This window comes from Leopardus geoffroyi, chromosome C2 (assembly GCF_018350155.1).
Source record: "Leopardus geoffroyi isolate Oge1 chromosome C2, O.geoffroyi_Oge1_pat1.0, whole genome shotgun sequence".
Classification (NCBI taxonomy): domain Eukaryota; kingdom Metazoa; phylum Chordata; class Mammalia; order Carnivora; family Felidae; genus Leopardus; species Leopardus geoffroyi.
The window spans coordinates 66,422,265-66,436,642 of record NC_059333.1 but is presented as its reverse complement, the minus strand read 5'-3'; the positions used below and the strand labels follow the sequence as shown (position 1 = coordinate 66,436,642).

The following is a 14,378-nucleotide window of genomic DNA, read 5'->3' as shown; positions in this document are numbered from 1 at the left end:
CTCCAGAGAACATGGTTCCAGCCCCCTCTCCTCTACAGATAAGCATAGAAAGCATGAAAGAGTAATTGTTCTTTAGTTTCTTCTTTCTGTTCTTCCAGTGAAGTTTGAATGCTCCCTCCCAATTGTCTCTGAGCTTCAGTTTCCCCATCTATTAGATAGAGGTTTTCCAAATAAAATATAGGACACTCCGTTAAATTAGAATTTTACATAAATAACAAATAATTTTTTGGCATACATATGTGGTAATGTTTGTTGTTTATCTGAAATTCAAATTTAACTGAGCACCCTCTATTTTTATTTACTAAATCTGATAAACATACTTATATGTGGATATTATTTTTCTCATCTGATTCCCACAATGATTAAATAAGTACCTATATATAAAGGCCTAGAACAGCAACAGAAGCCAAGTAAGAGTTCTGTTTAAGTATTTACTATTATTTTTATTGTACCCATAGAACACACACACACACACACACACACACACACACACACACACACACACACCTGGCTAGAGATTCAACACCTTTTTTCCATTAACCTACTCCAGTTTTTTTTTTTGTTTTTTTTTTTTTTTAGTTTAAATTCAAGTTAGCTAGCATATAGTGTAGTACCGGTTTTAGGAGTAGAATTTAGTGACTCATCACTTAACATAAAACACCCAGTGCTTATCCCAACAAGTGCCCTCTTCAATGCCCATCACCCATTTAGCCCATCCCCCCAACCACCTCCCCTCCAGCAATCCTCAGTTCATTCTCTATATTTAAGAGTTTCTAAAGATTTGCCTCCCTCTCTGTTTTTATCTTATTTCATTTTTTCCTTCTCTTCTCTTATGTTCATCTGTATTATTTCTTAAATTCCACATATGAGTGAAATCATGTATTTGTCTTCGGTGAACTGACTTATTTCACTTAGCATAATATACTCTAGTTCCATCTATGTGTGTGTATATATATATATATATATATATATATATATGTATGTATATATGCATGCCACATCTTCTTTATCCATTCATCAGTTGATGGACATTTAGGCTCTTTCCATAATTTGGCTATTGTTGATAATGCTGGTAAACATTGGGGTGCATGTGTCCCTTCAAATCAGCATTTTTGTATCCTTTCGGTAAATACCTACTAGTGTAATTGCTAAGTCATAACCTACTCCAGTTTTGAAAAAATTTTAAGGGATATTTTAAAATCTTGAGGTTTTAATTTATGACTATCCTATTTTATTATCTTCTTCACAAATCTCATGAACAACAAATCAGTATCTATTTTTATAAAGGTGCTTTAAATAGTTAAGGCCAAAATAAAGTAATCTCCTAATCTTTTCTTCTTAGGATAAGGTTCTAGTTATTGGATCTTTTACTATAAGAATCTGTTCTTCTTCTCTGAAGTCTGTCCAGTTCCTCCACATTATATTTTTTCTTTGGTTAGGAAAATATACATTTATTATTATAAACTCACAGGAAGGAAAAAAATTATTCTTTCTTCTTGCATTATTGTCTGAATTTTCCATAATCAGTACATATGTAAAATAAAATAAGCATATGCTTTTTGGCGGGAGTTTTATTTTCTTGTTTTTGTCTTTTTATGCTCAGACAATTATGCCTTTCAGCTTATTTAAGCAGATTTTTATGATTTTTATTTTAAATTTCGCCCATTATTAGTCAGTGATTTTATGACTCTAGAGCCTACCCTCTTAAAAACAAACATTCTTAAGACGTTGAAGTAATAAAAATAAAAACAAGAACATATTTAATGACAATACCACCTAACATTTATTGTTAGTGTACTATGTCCAGGAACTATACTAGGAAATTTTAACTTTATTAAATCTTTTAATTCTCATAAGTAGTGTCACGAAAAAGATACAATTATTATCAATTCTCAGTCTTTTCTGCTCTGGTTGCTGGACAATTGCTCCACTGAACATTTCTTGGTAAGGTCATGAAAAGATGATCTGCAAGACACTAAATGGGATAAACATTTTCTGTCTTTATGTAACCTGCCAATACATATTGCACGCTCTACCTCCATGCCTCTGTCCCTCTCTCTTGTCTTCCCCTTCTTTCCTCTCTTTCTCATCCTCATTTTCCCCCTTCTCTTTCTTCCTTGCAGTAGGGTTTGAGCCATTACACCCTTCAACAAGAAAACAGCAGCAAAATTATTCTAAAGTGGGCTTCATTTCTCTAGTGTGTCATGTACTGGTCTTTTTTCCCTCCAAATTCATTTAACCTCAGGGCCTCTACAATTTATTTTACATTTTTTGTTTTTTTAATTTTTGTTTATGTTTTGAGAAAGAGAGTGAGCGGGCAGGGAAGGGACAGAGAGAGAAGGAAAGAGAAAGAATCCCAAGCAGGCTCCATGCTGTCAGCACAGAGCCTGATGCAGGGCTCGAACCCACAAATGATGGGATCATGACCTATGCCAAAACCAAAAGTTGGGTACTTAACTGACTGAGCCACTCAGGTGCCCCTTTTACATTAAAAAAAAAAATCATATCTTTAAACAAATGGAAAGGTATCAATGCTCATGGGTCAAAATCTTAATATGGCAATGCTATCCAAATTGACCTACAGATTCATAGCTATCCCTATCAAAATCCCACCTTGCTTTTGATCAGAAGTTGACAAGCTGATCATAATATTCATATGGAAATGCAAGGGGTACAGAATAGCCAAAACAATTTTGAAAACAAAGAACAAAGTTACAAACAAACAAAGGAAAAAAAGAGACAAAAATATGGAGAACAAACTGGTGATTTCCAGAGGAGAGGTAAGTCAGAAAATGGGTAAAACAAAACAAAAAAAAAAAAAAAAAAAAAAAAGAAAGAAAAAAGAAAGAACAAAGTTGGAGAACTCACACTTCACATTTCAAAGCTTATTAAAATATGATGAAATTAGAACTCAACAACAATGCAATTTAGGAAATAAAAAGAATGTGGAAATTAAACAACACAATCCTAAATAACCAAGGTCAAAGAAGACATCTCAAGGGAAATTAGAAAATACTGTAAGATGAATGAAAATGAAAGCATAACATACCAAAATATCTGAGATGCAGCTAAATCAGTGCATTTACTACTCTAAATGCCCATATTAAAAAAAGAAGAAAGATCTTTCTCAATTCTAAATATTTTCTGGCACAAAAACACACACTCAGATCAATGGAACAGAATAGAGAACCCAGAAATGGACCCACAAATCCACTAATCTTTGACAAAGCAGGAAAAACTATCCAATGGAAAAAGACAGTGCTGGGAAAACTGTACAGCACCATGCAGAAAAATGAACCTGGGCCACTTTCTTATGCCAGACACAAAAATAAACTCAAGAGGGATGAAAGACCTAAACATAAGACAGGAAGCCATCAAAATCCTAGAGGAAAAAGCAGGCAAAAACCTCTTTGACCTCAGCCGCAGCAACTTCTTACTCAACACATCTCTGGAGGCAAGGGAAACAAAAGCAAAAATGAACTATTGGGGTCTCATCAAAATAAAAAGTTTCTGCATAGTGAAAGAAACAATCAACAAAACTAAAAACCAACAAACAGAATGGGAGAAGATATTTGCACATGACATATCAGATAAAGGGGTAGTATCCAAAATCTATAAAGAACTTATCAAACTCAACACCCAAAAAAACAAATAATCCACTGAAGAAATGGGCAAAAGACATGAATAAGTGGGCAAAAGACATGAATAGAACTTCTCCAAAGAAGACATCCAGATGGCCAATAAGCACATGAAAAAATTCTCAACATCACTTATCATCAGGGAAATACAAATCAAAACCACAATGAGATACCACCTCACACCTCTCAGAATGGCTAACATTAACAACACAGGCAACAACAGATGTTGGCGAGGATGCGGAGAAAGAGGATCTCTTTTGCACTGTTGTTGGGAATGCAAACTGGTGCAGCCCCTCTGGAAAACAGTATGGAGGTTCCTCAAAAAATTAAAAATAGAACTACCCTACAGTTCTATTTTTTCAGTTCTATTTATGTACCCTACAACTACCCTACACAGCAGTTGCACTACTAGGTATTTACCAAGGGATAGAGGTGTGCTGTTCCAAAGGGGCACATGCACCCCAATGTTTTTAGTAGCGCCATCAACAATAGCCAAAGTATGGAAAGAGCCCAAATGTCCATCAACAGATGAATGGATAAAGAAGACGTGGTATCTATATACAATAGAGTATTACTCAGCAATCAAAAAGAATGAAAGCTTGCTATTTGCAGCTACATGGATGGAATTAGGGTATTATGCTAAGCGAAATTAGTCAGAGAAAGACAAATATTGTAAGACTTCACTCATATGAGGAATTTAAGATACAAAACAGATGAACATAAGGAAAGGGAAGCAAAAATAATATAAAAACAAAGAGGGGGACAAAACATAAGAGATTCTTACTACAGAGAACAAACTGAGGGTTGCTGGAGGGGTTGTGGGTGGGGGGATGGGTTAAATGGGTATGGGGCATTAGGGAGGAAACTTGTTGGGATGGGCACTAGGTGTTATACATAAGGGATGAATCACTGGAATCTACTCCTGAAATCCTTATAGAACTATATGCTAACAAATTTGGATACAAATTAAAAAATTGTAAATAAATAAATATTTTCTAATTTTGTATTATATGTTTTACTCATTAATTTTGAATCTTTTTTCTACTATAAGTATTTAAACCTATGTTTCCTTCTAAAAATGCTTTAGCTGTATCCCTCAAGTTTTGATATGTAGTTTTTCTGAAATATTATATAATAATCTGATTTCCATTATGATTTCCTTCTGGTTATGAACTTTTTAAAATGTATTTTTAAATTTATAATGGATAGATTTTTATTTTGTTATTTTTGAAAAAGTTGTATTTATTACTTGTTACTTGCTGAGGTGGTCTATAGAGAGTCTTTGAAATTTATTAGATTTGTTCTATAGCTTAATCCATGGTTAATTTTTGTAAATAGCCCTGTGTATTCAGCAAGTAGTTGGATGCAGTGTTCTATAATATGTCCTTTAGATTAGGCTTGTTATTTGTGTTCAAATCTATATCCTTGTTGTTCTTAGTTTGCCTGATCTATCAATTACAGAAAAAAGTATGTTAAAGTTTTTGAACATACACATTTTTCTTAAAGATATCTCAATTTTGTATTCATATATTTTGAAGCTATAACATATACCTAAGAGTTTAACATTGTTATATGTTCCTGCTGGATTGAAGTTTTATTATTATGTAGTGACCATTCTGATTTCTAAAATGCTTTTTACCTTAAAGTCAATTTTGTTTTGTCCCCCTCCCTGTTTTTATATTGATTAAAAAAAAAAAAGATGAAAGATCCTAGATCAACCTTAAGTTACTAGGAAAAGAAAACCAAATTAACCCAAAGCCAACAGAAGGAAGGAAATAATAAAGACCAGAGCGAAATAAATGAACAGAGAACAGGAAAGCAATAGAGAAAATAAAGAAACCTAAAAGCTGAAGAATTAAAGAATTAACACCAATCTTTCACCAACTCTCCACAGAGAGAAAAGTTCCCTTTCCTTCTCAACACAGAAGAAAAGGGAATACATTTCAACTTATTCCCTGTGGCCAGTATTATCCTGATAACCAAAACGAGACAAAGACATCACAAGAAAACTATAGATCAATATCTCTTATAAATATGGATGCAAAATTTTTCAGCAAAATACCTACAAACACAACCTGATAACACATTAAAAGGATTATGTACTATGGTCAAATGTGATATATTCCAGGAATACAAGGTTAGTTCAATATACAAAAATCAGTGTAATATACTGTATCAACAGAATAAAGGACAAAGATAACATGATCATCTGAATACATACAAGAAAAGCATTTGGCAAAATCATAAAATCATTCATGATAAAAACACTTAGTAAACTGGTAATAGAAGACAAGATTCTCAATCTGATAAATTCCATCTACAATAAGTCCACATCTACCGCCATACTTAATAATTAAAGAATGAATGTTTTGTCATTGAGATCAGGAACAAAATAAGAATGTTTACTCTCTCTTCTGTTTAGCATTGTACTGGAGGTTCTAGTCAGGCCACTTAAATAAGAAAATGAAATATAAGTAATCAAGATTGGAAAGGAAAAAATAAAAATTATATTCACAGATAACATTATTTGTACACAGAAAATACTAAGGAATCCACAGAAAATACTATTACAATTAGTAAATGAATTTAACAAGGTTGCAAGAATCAAAATCAATATGCAAAAATCAACTGTATTTTTTTAATGTTTTTATTTATTTTTGAGAGAGAGAGAGAGAGAGAGAGCACAAGTGGGGAAGGGGCAGAGAGCGAGAAGGAGATGCAGAATCTGAAACAGGCTCCAGGCTCTGAGCTGTCAGCACAGAGCCCAACACGGGGCTTGAACTTGTGAACCGTGAGATCATGGCCTGAGCTGAAGTCAGACGCTAACTGACTGAGCCACCCACGTGCCCCCAACTGTATTTTTTTATTAGTAAAGAACATTCCAAAAAAAAATTAGGAAAACAACTGCATTTGCAAAGCATCAATAAGAATAAAATACTTATGACTAAATTTAACAAAATAAGTATGGAATTTATAAATTGAAAACTATAAAACATCATTGAAAGAAATTAACATTCATGTTCATAGATTAGACATTCATGTTCATAGATTAGAAGACAATATTGTTAGATGGCAGTACTCCAAAAACTGATATATAGATTCAACACATTCCCTGTCAAAATCCCAGATGCCTTTTTTTTTTTTTTTTTTTTTGCAGAAATTAAGAAATAGTCCTAAAGTTCATATGGAAATGTCAAAACAAGGATAGCCAAAACAATCTTGAAAAAGAAGTTGGAGGACTGACACTTTCCTGTGTTAAAACTAAAAAGCTATACCAAGCTTTTCATCCTATGTGGCTCTAGGATATGGACAGATACATAGTTCACTGGAATAGAACTGAGAGACCAGAAATACACCCTATATTTATGGACATGTGATTTTTGACAAGGAAGTCAAGACAATTCAATGGAGAAAGAATAGCCTTTTCAAGAAGTGGTCCTGGGAAGACTGATTATCTCTACATAAAAAATGATGTTGGACCCCTATCTCATATCATACACAAAAATTAACTTAGAATAGATCATATACCTGAATGTAAGAGCTAAAAAATCATAAGACCTTTAGGGTGCCTGGGTGGCTTATCAGTTGAGCATCAGACCCCTGATTTCAGCTCAAGTCATGATCTTGCAACTCATGGGATTGAGCCCCACGCTGGGCTCTGCGGTGGCAACACCAAGCCTGCTTGGGATCTCTCTCTCCTCTCTCTCTCTGCCCCTCCACTGTTCGCACACGCATGCTTGCTGTCTCTCTCTCAAAATAAATAAACTTAAAAAAAAATCATAAGATCCTTAGAGGAAAACATAGGAGTAAATTTTTGTGATCTTGGAATAGGCAATTACTTCTTAAATATGACACCAAAAGCACAAGTGACAATAAAAATAGATAGATGGGGGTGCCTGGGGGGCTCAGTCAGTTGAGCATCTGACTCCTGATTTAAGCTCAGGTCATGATCTCAGAGTTGTGAGATAAAGCCCCGCACTGGGCTGTGTGCTGAGCATGGAACCTGCTTAGAGTCCTCTCTCTCTCTCTCTCTCTCTCTCTCTCTCTCTCTCTCATATTCTACCCTTCTCCTCTGCTTGCTCTCTCTAAAAAAAAAAAAAAAAAGATAAATTGTACTTCATAAAAATTAGAAACCTTACTGCTACAAAAGACATCATCAAGAAGTAAAAAGAGAACCACAGAAGGAGAGGAAGTATTTGCAAATATACATTGGATAAGGGACTGGTATCCAAAATATATAGTTTTACAACTTAATAATTAAAAAATAATTCACTTTTGAGTTATTGAAATAACTCATAATAATGGAAAATAACTCATTTTTTAATGGGCAAAGGATTTGAATGGATATTTCTTCAAAGAAGATATACAAGGGGCGCCTGGGTGGTTCAGTTGGTTGAGCTCCCGACTTCGGCTCAGGTCATAATCTCATGGTCTGTGGGTTCAAGCCCCATGTTGGGCTCTGTGCTGACAGCTCAGAGCCTGGATCCTGCTTTGGATTCTGTGTCTCCCTCTTTCTCTATTCTTCCCCTGCTCACACTGTCTCTCTCTGTTTCTCAAAAAAAAAATGAATAAATGTTAAAAAATTTTTTTTAAATTAAAAATTAAAAAAAATAAGATATACAAATCACCAATAAGCACATGGAAAGATCCTCAACATCATTAGCCATCAGGGAAATGCAAATCAAAATGACAATGAGATACTATCATATTCACTAGAATGACTAAAATTTTAAAAACAGATAATAACAAGTGCTGACAAGGATATTGAGAAATCGGAACCTTCATAGCCTGCTGGTGGGAGTGTAATATGGTGCACCCACTTTGGAAAGCAGCCTGGAAATTCCTCAAAAGGTTAAAAATAGCTACCAAGTGATCCAGCAATTCCACTCCTAGGTATATACCAAGATAAATTAAAACATATATTAGCACAAAAATTTGCACACCAATGTTCATAGCAGCATCATTCATTGTAGCCAATAGATGGAAACAACACAAATTTCCATTAACTGATTAATGGATAAATAAAATATGGTATATCCATACAATGGAATACTATTCAGCAATAAAAATAAATGAAGTGCCAGTACATGCTACAAAATGATGAACCCTGAAAACCTTATGCTAAGTGAAAGATACCAGTTACCACATATCGTATGATTCCATTTATATGAAAGGTCCAAATAGGCAAACCCGCACAATCAGAAAGTAGAGGGGGCGCAGTCGGTTAAGCGTCCGACTTCAGCCAGGTCACGATCTCGCGGTCCGTGAGTTCGAGCCCCACGTCGGGCTCTGGGCTGATGGCTCAGAGCCTGGAGCCTGTTTCCGATTCTGTGTCTCCCTCTCTCTCTGCCCCTCCCCCGTTCATGCTCTGTCTCTCTCTGTCCCAAAAATAAATAAACGTTGAAAAAAAAAAAATTTAAAGAAAGTAGATTAGTGTTTGCCTAGGACTAAGGGACATGATGGTAGGAATGGAGAGTGGCTGGTAATGGATATGGGGTTTCTTTTTAGGGTATGAAAATGTTCTAAAATTAGATAGTGGTGATGGATGAACATTTCTCTGAATATACTAAAACAATGAATTGTGCATTTCAAATGGGTAAATTTTATGGCATGTAAATTATATTTCATAAAGATGCTTAAAAATATTTTTTAAAGTATAGTTTTTTTGGAGTAAAAACATGTTCATTATAGAATGTTGCATAAGACAGACAGGTACAAAAAAGAAAATAATATGTATTTTTATATGTCTATAATCCCATCATCCAGAAATAATTGTTAATAATAATCATAATCATAATCATACTTCCTTTTTTTGTGATGAAATACACCCTGCTTTCACTCACTCACTTGGGTACTTGTGGATGATTCTGAAGGGCTGGTTGTTCACATCTGTCTCTGTTACGCAGCAGACATATTTCTCATTTAACTTGACAGGGTATTTCAGGACAGGGAACACCCTGTAGAAGCCATTCATCTGCTCCTCTGGGACCTATGGTACTGTGATTGCTCAGGTCCCTCTCTGCTGGGTCAAGCCAGGTCACATTGGGCATGAGGTACCAGCCCTTAGAGATGCACATTGTCACGTCCTCATCATCAATCCTATCAAACTGCACCTGGGGCATTTCAAAGTCTGGCTGGAAAAAATAACAAAACAATTAGTTTCTTTTTTATTTTGGCCTCAGGAAGCTCAAGCTAGCAGAAATCTTGCCCTTAGTGTTTACATTAAGCCTTATGGAGGTAACATATCTTAAGATTCACTGTGGTTAAACTTTTGATGTAGGCACTGAGAGAAAATCACGCTATACATATGCTCCTACCCTGCAGGTCTCACCTACCACTGCTGTATTTACTTTTGGAATCTTCCCCTCTCCAGGGGTTCATTGCAGACCCTCTGCTGACCTCAGACACCCTGCTGGAGTCACAGAAGATAACAAATGATTTTCACCACCACCTTCTTATCTCTACCAGCACTTGCCCTGGAGGGATTCTACTATGCCTCCCTCCACCCACAGGAGATCTCTGGTGAGAAGAAGACCACTCTCCTATAATCCTGAGAAGGGTGAGCATCCCTGGGGGATTACAAAGATCAACTGGTCCAATCCCATATTTTAACAGTGAGAAAATGAAGCCTAGAAAAGCTAAACAAGTTATCCAGAGTCATCCAGAATTAGAACTTAGGCCTCCTAATACCCAGTGCAGGACTGGTCTCACTAAACCACAGGACATAGGTCAGGGTTTTCATGTAGGAGAATTATATTATATAACATTTTGGGCTTTCAGTGTTACAATTTGTTTGGTGAGTCTGGGATAATGTCTGTGGTTTTTGGTTTTGTATATATATTTTGTTTGCTTGTTTGAAAAGAATGGGTAATATAGACAGGTGCAGATACAGCAATTTTGGTTCAGAGCAGTATTTTCAGCTAAGATGAATTACATGATGGGTATGAAGGGGGCCTATAAAAATTTGAGTAGAAGAGGAAAACTGACAACACCAGAAGAGGAAGCTTACAATTTATCCCTATAAACAGAGATAGAACTTAAAACCAAGTTCATTCAATAAATGCCCTTACCTTCTACTATTAGCTTAATTGTACTTTCACCTCTTCCATTTGGTGTGATGGCTGAGCACTTGTAGCTTATCCATGAAATACACATATCTTAGTAAAAGTGATAGAGTCCCCTCAGAAATTTCAGCCCAATCCACAGAGACTCTTCCCTCATACAAGAAGTTTTGATCCTCTAGTTGCTCTGTGTTATTGTGAAACTTATAGACCAACTTTGAGAAAACTTCAAAAAAAATCATAATACCTGAGAAAGTGGTAATATTCTTTATCATCCTCTACTTCATATTCCCCCTTTGATGTCTTCTCTTTCCCAAGAAAACTCAATATTTTCTGTGCCCTCCACAAAGGAGAAGTGGCAGGAGAGGGGAAAGTCAGTGAACGGGTGGACCCGTAACTCTTCTATAGACACTGAGAATGTCAAAGAAGAAATGAAGTTAGTAAAGTATTTATAAAGGCTAGTGAATGCTGCATCAGGTCGGGTTTAATAACAGATAAAATGAATAATTCTAGCTTTTTCAAGCAGAAAGGAATTTAGTATAGACAATTAGATGTTTACAGAATTACTGGAAGGTTGGAGGAATAAGCCCAAAGTAGGGCATAGAAGGTAAGACCTGCAGTGTGTGTGTTCTGTCCTTCCTCACATTATGCTAGGCTCAGAACAACACTTCAGAGCTGGTCTGCCAGTGGAACTGCTGCCTCTGCTATATCAGGAAGCTGGTAAATCAGGAAGTCATCACTGCAAGAACTGACTCCAGAGCCAAACCGCACCTTCTAGATTCACAGAGGCAAAAGAAAGGATGCCTCGTGCAATATCACCTCTCTCCCCATTCAAATCAATTGGTGATTCAATCTGTGAGCAAATGTATCTGATTAGCAGAGTTTATGTCATTCCCAGAACCCAAACTGTAAAGCAATCTTAGAAATGTAGTTTTTTGTTTGTTTGTTTGTTTGTTTTACTCTCTAGTCTCAGCAAGGTAGGAAGGCAAATTAGAAAGGCAGAAACAGATTTTTAGTAAGTCAGTCTATTCTACTTGTCACAAATACCTACTGGTCTGGGCAGAATTAACAACAGGAGGAGCTGAGGGCTGGGAAGAATACAGCCATGCACTCTGTACTATTCATTGAATCATGACATGGAAATGATTCCTGATCTGCTAGAGCTGGAAGAAGGCTTAGAGATCATCTGATTCAATCTTTGAAACCATTTTTTCCAGAGCCCATCCCAGAAGTTGTCACTGACAGCCAAGAGAAGATCAAATCAGTGAGACCTCCTTTCTTTTACCAACTCAATCAAAACAATCCCTCTCTAATTTACTTTATAAATTGGGCTTCCAAGTCAGAATTCTTCTGTCAATTATTTTGGCTACTGAAAGACAAAATTGAAACTCAGGAAGCAGAGTTGCTCGGGGTCACAAAGTAAGATACTGGTAGCAATGCAGAAAGAAACAAGACATTTCAGAGTTTAAAAAGAAAGTTTCAGGTCACAGTTACCACACTTTTGAGCCTATAAAACTAAGCTCCCAATTTGAGTAAGACAGAATAATGAAACTTAAGCATTATGAAAGTAGGGACTCTGCTAAGAAGGCAATCTTTTTTTCTCCTAGGGACACTGTGAAGGTAACAGGCATCACAAAGGAGGAAGAACCAGTCAGTGTGATATAATAAAGTGAGACTAAATAGAAGGGAAACATAGGGTCACCTGGGTGACTTAGTCAGTTGAGTTGACTCAGTTTTGGCTCAGGTCATGATCTCACCGCTCATGAGATCGAGCCCCACGTTGGGCTCTGTGCTGACAGTGTGAAGCCTGCTTGGAATTCTCTCTCTCCCTCTCTCTCTGCCCCTCCTCCACTCACTCTATCAAAATGAAGAAATAAACTTAAAAAAAGAAAGAAGAAAAACATAGGTGAAACACCAAGGGGAAATCCAAATTTTAAATGTTCATAGGCAAGGAAGCTTCTAAGCCATCAGCCCAGCAAAGAGCAGCCAGAGAGATATCCAGTAGGGTACATTCCAGCTAAACAATAGTTGCAATCTGCTCATTCATCAGTGGCAATCATGTGGCTATTGGTGGGGTTGGGCATAAACTGTCCACAGAGTACAGAGACCATATCTTAACCATCCTGTTTCACCAGTGCCTAGCACAGGACTTGATGCAGTTAAAAACTATCCAGTGTGATTTTATGTGTCAACTTGACTGGGTCACAGGGTGCCTAGGTATTTGGTCAAACATTATTTTTGGCACGTCTTGGAAGGTGTTTTGGATGATATCAACATTTGAGTTGGTAAACTAAGCTGACTGCCCTCTATAATGTGGGTGGCCCTCCTCCAATCAGTTGAAGGCCTGAATAGAACAAAAAGGCTGACCCTGTCTTGAGTAACAGGGAACTTCTGTTTGTTTGAGCTGAGACTTCAAACCGAAAAAAAAGGCTCTTTTTGGGTCTTAAGCCTTCAGACTTGGCAATCACTTTGCTGGGTTTCCAGCTTGCCCACTGCAGTTCTTGGGACTTCTTACCTCCATAATCACATGATCTCTTTATATAGATTTTGTTTGTTCTGTTTCTCTGGAGAATTCTGATTAATACATCTGGTGACATGTATCAAGTGTTTATATTGTGTTAGAGATATTCTAATAGATTTTCATAAATTTAATTCATTTAATCTGTACACTAACATGGAGGTAGTTACTGTTATTATCCCCAATTTACTACTGAGAAAACCAAGGCACAAGTGAGGTGAAGTTGCTCAGGGACACATAGCTAGTAAGTAGTAGAACTATGACTCAAACCCAGGTAGTCTGGCTCCACAGACCTCCATCTGAACTGTGTTCTTCCATCTACCAGTAAACACTCATCTTAAAACTGATGAATGAATCAACAACTAATTAAATAAATGAATGAATATAAAGGAAGACAGATGAGGATGGAAAGAAGGAGGCAAGGAGAACTAATCTGTATAACCTTTAGAAGGATAGATACACATATAAAAACTGAAATGTTTTCTTTTTCAAATTGTTATTTGTCTAATGTGGTCACAATCAAGAAGCAGTGGATTGTGGTTATAAGAAAAATCCTAATCTGAAGAGGTGTAAATCTAAGTTCTAGTTCTAAGCCCCCCTTACTAGTCATTTGGCAATGGGCAAGTCACTTATTCTCTCTGGGTTATAGTTTTCTAATGTATAATTATGATAAAAATACCTGCCCTGGGCTTGTTACAAAATACCTTGGGATCTTAGGGCTGTTTTTATATGACATGGCTCAGTCATTTTTCAGAGAGACAGAAAGAGTGGACCAGATGGGTGGATGCCTTAGTAAGCTGCCCTTCTTGCTAATTTCTTATAAAAATATATAGCTTACTCATGAGAGGGCCTTAATTCTAGCTTCTCAGGTTACACCCAGGAAGTCTTGCTACCACTGTACCCCTTCTGGTCCTGAGGGAAAAGGTCTCAGACTCAGGAATCCAAAGTCTTTAGCCAAAGAATGACGAAAACACAATCTACTGATGAGGTAATTGGTGATGTGTCTGATGTGTCTACAGATGATCCTACTTGAATCTGAATAACTCTTTTGTTTATTTCAACCTGTGCTATATTTCTAGCCCATTGTGTCTTTAGCTTCCCCACGCTTAAGAAACTGAGCAAAAGCTCAGCAAACAGCTAATGTGAGAAAACACTTTGAAA

General features: G+C 36.4%; 1 protein-coding gene across 1 annotated transcript in view; it reads left to right on the top strand.

Moving 5' to 3' along the window:
• The window catches only part of FSTL1 (follistatin like 1), a 77,924-nt gene extending 66,295 nt beyond the window's left edge, over positions 1 to 11,629 (top strand). Inside the window, exons 13-14 of the transcript XR_006718346.1 lie at positions 9,963 to 10,197; positions 11,354 to 11,629. The gene's annotated coding sequence lies outside the window, so the exon portion shown is untranslated. The remainder of the gene's footprint in view (positions 1 to 9,962; positions 10,198 to 11,353) is intronic.
• Positions 11,630 to 14,378: the final 2,749 nt, after the last annotated feature.